The sequence below is a fragment of the Abramis brama genome (genome assembly GCF_963993115.1).
Source record: "Abramis brama genome assembly, chromosome: 2".
In the NCBI taxonomy this organism is placed as follows: Eukaryota; Metazoa; Chordata; class Actinopteri; order Cypriniformes; family Leuciscidae; genus Abramis; species Abramis brama.
The window spans coordinates 65,652,929-65,658,928 of record NC_139964.1 but is presented as its reverse complement, the minus strand read 5'-3'; positions in this window follow the sequence as shown (position 1 = coordinate 65,658,928).

Genomic DNA, 6,000 nt, shown 5'->3' with positions numbered 1-6,000 from the left:
ATTTTGATTTCTCTGATCTACATATGTGCATTTTAAGATGTTTTGAAGGCCAAAGAAATTGGATAACAATAGCTTTAAAATCATGTGCGGGCAGCTGTTTTTTTCTCTCCTCATCAGCATCACACTTTTTCTCTTTGTTTTTCTCTTGCTCTGTCTCTTCCCCTCCTAAAGCTGAGCTTTGACTGATATAGGCTTTTCATTTTTGTCTGTCAGTGAAGAAAGTAAACATAGTGTCAACTGATAGGTTGATTTATGAATAATTTTTTCAGACAAAGCTACCAGGAAAGCTAGGTAACTAAGTTTATTAAATTCATTCACAATATGTACACATTCATTATTGATCTAGGCCTAATATATGGCCATAGACAGGGCTTTATAATTAAAGAGGTCATACATTTGAGGTTGTTATGGGGTTAAACATTTTTATTTCTGATATGTGCATTTCAGGACGTTTGAAGGCCAAAAAAAGGATAAGAAATAGATTTAAAACCTGCTCTCTCCTCATCTCCATCACTGTCTTTTTCTCTCAGTCTCCTGATCTTGCCCTGTCTCTTCCCCTCCTAAAGCTGAACTTTTTTAATTTACTGAAGGCTACAAATTGTATTATATTAATTCTCAACATGTACACATGCATTATTAATCTTGTGCCTATGAAAACGGCTTTGTTAATGTTTCTTGTCCCCTCACAATGACATAATTACACGTTATATAGGCCTATTTTCAGCTTAAAATGGCGAAATTAGACAAAAGTTTATTAGTTTTCTAATTATTTTTGTCATTCGTTTAACATTTATGACCTAAAAAACTGTCAAATATAAAATGTTTAGTTTAGCTACTTACATCTTCTTAACTCGCACTTGACCGTAAACTGAAGCGTCAGTCGTGCTGCTAAAATTCGCGCACAGCAGCTTCTGCGAACACGCATTTGTGTAGCCTACACTTAATCACAAATGTTTAGGGGGGCTAGGCAGAAGTTTGAAAAGGGCCTAGTGACGCCTATGGTTCTCACTCTGCGTGTGTTTCGCGCTGGATGACGGTCGTGCTGAGCGGTGCAGGTACAGAGAAGTAGAAGAGAAGAGGATGACACCATTTGCTAAGCGGGGATGTTTTCATTTTCATCCTTACACATACATTTTAAACCACAAACTACGGAGTATGTTTTGGACATTATTTAACCTTGTCAAAGACGAATTTTTTTTTAGAATAACATTTCTTACTCCAAGTTTTAGGGGTGCTGAGCTCCTTTTTAGGGGTGCTGAAGCACCCCTAAAAAGGGGCTAGCCTCGCCCATGTCAAATACATTGCAGTGAATCTTTTATTTGCATCTTAAGTTTATAGGAAATAATAATGACAGGTTTGCGAAAGTGTAGAACTCGGTGAGCTCGCGCAAAACACATCTTCAGCACAGCGACTCATTTAAACGCCTCTGATTGGCCAATGCGTTCAACAGACATGTCAGTGATTGGCTACAATGCTCAACGCTGCCGTACGCCGTGCGTGCGCTACGGTTTAAGCCCCGTTCACACTACAAGCGACTTTATCGCTGCATGTCGCCCGTGGCTGGCGATGAGGTCGTTAGTGGGCGTTCTCACTTCTGGTTGCCTAGGTAATGTTTGTGAGTGACATTCACGGATGTTGCGTGTTGTAGACAACAAATCTGTTTTCTTGCCGCTACAAGCTAACATTTTGTAAGGAAAAGTCTAAATATAAATGGGATCAGTACATAAAATGCATAATATTAAAGATGAATGAGAAACAGCGAGTGCCCTGTGCTATCGCGGCTATTTAACTGCAGAAAATGGGCAAATACTGGTCTTTCTGAGTTCACGAAACCATTCGGGCTCGAAGTCAGCACGACGAGTACTACTGTATGTACACAGAGACATATCATAAATTATTGGACAGTTTCTGACTGCTAAAATAAACTTCTCATTCATCTTGCCTCGGTCAGACGCTGCACTGAAGAGTGACGGATCACGTGTGGTCCACTGACTTCACTCCTATTGGTTGTCGCTCGCGAAAGTCGCTCTTCATTTGCATAAAGTTAAACATTTCTCAACTTTGTCGCGTCGCCAGACACGCCCCATCCAGTCGCCAACGGTAGCGACCGCGCGTGTCGCCGGAAGTCGCCCGCTCCCCATTGAAAATGAATGGTATCGCGTCGCTTGGTCGCGTGTAGTGTGAACGCAGCTTTAGTCTCTGTCTCGCATGCGTGCTCGCTCTAGATTCCGGGAGATTTTAACTAATTTGCGCCATAAATAGTGGTCCATCCAGTAGTTAAGAGCCTGAATTGTTTATAGTAATTTCGAAATTTAGTGCACATGAGTGAAAAAAAAAATACAGCACAGAAGAATGTCTAATTTAGCGTGAGATTTCTTTAAGCGTGAGAGCGTGAGATTGAGGCTGAATGCGTGACTGTCACGCCAGATGCGTGAGAGTTGGCAACCCTGAGTAAACCTGCGCTGCATTACCCCACAATTTTAATTTGTCAAATAAACTGACCTGTATGATTCAGCACTTGCAGTTGTTTCATTAGAATGAAATAATATAATGTGAATTTAAGTTATCAATCGTAACTATACCAAAGTTCAGGGTAAGGGGGTGAACGTAGAAGGGGGTGAACGTTAAACGTAACTTTAATCGTAAAATATGCATAAACATCAAAACGAAATGAATGGCAGCGGCCGACTGTGGCATCTAATCATAATAAAAACAGCAGCAATTCATTTTGGCCCGCCCTGCTTCATACCACAGTAACGTTAATTCAACTTTAATACATTAGCTGATCCATGAACATGCAACATGAACTGCTTTCCATCGGCTGTGGAAGTGAAGACGACAAGACACCGTTCATTCATGGTGTAATCAAGCTAACGTTACGCCTTTGTTGTTGTTTTAAATAAGCGACCGCTAGCGGTGAAACTTACGTACTGTGCCTTTAAGACAGCGAATGGCCAATGTGATAAACTGGTACTTAACGTGCGCTTTTGCGTTGCTGTGGCGGTAAAAAAAACAAAAAAAAACAACAACTATAGGCCTACTCAAGGGGGAGGGTGGGGGGGCGATAAACATCCAGCTGTCTCTGACATTCATAAAATATAAAAGAAGACGCAATGGGGAATATAGGCTATAATTCCCACTCTGTTATGGCACATTTCAAAACACAACATGAAATCGAACTTGCGTTGCAAAATTGTGTATGCGTTTACGTTCATTATACTTGCACTTCACTATTTGTTAAAATCTGACAATGTAAAACGATGTAAAAAATAAAATAAAAAAATAAAATATTTTTTGATGTAGATGTAGATCTCTCAGCATCTCTATTCCTGCATCAATACATCTGAATCACATGACCCCATATGGTATTATGTTGCATATAATTATGACTCCACTTGTGAGAGAGGACGGAAGCAACCAGTCACTGTAGAAACTCAGTTTCATTTGCTTGTCAAGAGGATGAATTGTGAGACTGAGAATGGAAGATGGAAAGCAGCAAGAACAGATATAAAGACGTCAATCCCACGTCACTCCATCTCTAAAAAAGAAATAAATATTCAGAGGAACGGAAACATCTTTACTCCAGCGACTTGGTCCACGACTACAACCAAGAGAGTTAGAGGCAAGACATGTGCATTTAAATGATGCAACTCATTAAAAGTAGTCTTTCTTTGGATAAAACGACCCTAAGGATGCGTATTTGCTGTCAGTGTGCGTGGGTTAGCTCAATCTTTCAGTTTTATACTTGTAGTGGTTTTGTCTCAAACGCTGCCAGCTAGATCACAAAGGTCATGCTGTTTCCCCATGCAGATGTAAAAAAAACCAATATATATGATTCAGATACAGCCATCATTAACATGGCTTCAGTCCACAAACCCCAATCAACATATTACTGCCGGCTTCTAAAAGGGAAACTAAAACTCTTGAGGATGATTATCATACAGTGAAATAGATAGCAGATGTTTAAACATTTATCAATCACATGTCCTTCCAAATCTGTATGCTGTTATTTGTGAAATACAAAAGATATCCAATGCTTTTATTGTGCTTTTTTTTTGTTACCTTGTTACTGTATGTAAAAAAATAAAATAAAAAACTGCATGAAAATTCCTTGATTTCTCCATGTATATGGGTTTGGAAAGCAGAGGTGGACAGTAACAAAGTACATTTACTTGAGTACTGTACTTAAGTACACTTTTTAAAAATCTGTATTTTACTTGAGTATTATTTTTTCTGGAAACTTGTTACTTGAACTTCACTACATTTGAAAGACAAATATCGTACTTTTTACTCCACTACATTTCTGTCAAAGTCCTTGAGTAGAAAGTAGTTACATCAGTCAGGGGATGATTTTGGTTGCAACTTTTCATTTGTAAGTCAATCTGACGTTGGATTCTGACATTAGCCTGATTTTTTTGAGGGTATGCAGACATAGATTCAGAGGCATAAGGTACTGTAAGTATTACATGCAACAATGCAACAATAATAAAACAATGCATTGACATTTACTTTTGATACTTAAGTACTTTTAAAAACAAGTACTTATACTTTTACTTTAAGTAAAAATCGGTCTTTACAATTTTTACTTATTTGACCAGTAGTATCTTTACTTTCACTCAAGTAAGGAAGTTGTGTACTTTGTCCACCTCTTTTGGAACGACACAAGGATGAGTAAATGATAACGGGCTGGACTATTCCTTTAATGCTTTCCTGGAGTCTTTCTCCATTCTTCTCTTCTGCGGCTCAATCGATCCGTTAGTCTCCTGAGAGTCGCCCTGCACAGTGCACATGATGGTCATTAAACCTGCACTGAATAGTGCACTTCATCTAGGAGAGTTTCTGTCCTTTGTGTAACTGCTAACAGAAGTAATACATTGCAGAGAAACACGGACTTGCATATTGGAATGGTTTTTAGATTTTGTTTTTAATGAATGCCATTCTGCTTCTTGAAACCTCTCAGCCGTCTGTCACGCTTTCTGCATCAGTTCCTTGGAGAGCTTTATGTCGACATTGCAGTTCTAGTGAAGTGCTGCCATTTTTCTCTTGGAGGCGCTCAGGGTCTCGCTGTGCCATGAGAGGTTATGGAGGGCAGAATGCATACAGCCTCTCACAACTCGGATGAAACTTTCGGATACAAGTTAGAATATTGACTTCATTATTAGCAGCTGTGAGAGGCCAAAAACTTTGAAAACTAAATGAGATCAAATAATAAATAGAGCTGCAAGCAGAAATTAAAGGCAGTGACATCATGTACCGCAACATCATGCATCATCATGCATCTTCATGCATCATCATGCATCTTCATGCATCTTCATGCATCATCATGCATCATCATGCATCTTCATGCATCATCATGCATCTTCATGCATCTTCATGCATCTTCAAGCATTTTCATGCATCATCATGCATCTTCATGCATCATCATGCATCTTCATGCATCTTCATGCATCTTCATGCATCATCATGCATCTTCATGCATCTTCAAGCATTTTCATGCATCATCATGCATCTTCATGCATCATCATGCATCTTCATGCATCTTCATGCATCATCATGCATCTTCATGCATCATCATGCATCTTCATGCATCTTCAAGCATCTTCATGCATCATCATGCATCTTCATGCATCATCATGCATCTTCATGCATCTTCAAGCATCTTCATGCATCATCATGCATCTTCATGCATCATCATGCATCTTCATGCATCATCATGCATCTTCATGCATCATCATGCATCTTCATGCATCATCATGCAACACGACTAAAGGCCCCCCAAATGCCATTGTCATGTAAATAAATGGCCAAAACGAATAAAAAGTGTTTAGTTTCTTCCCACAATTGCCTTTGATTTGCTCACATTGGATTTATGTGCCTCTACGCGCAAAACTCGTACATCATGCTCAAAAGTTTACATACACCTTGCAATATCTGCAAAATGTCTAACAAAATAAGAGGGATCACACAAAATGCATGTTTTAATTATTTACTATAAGATAT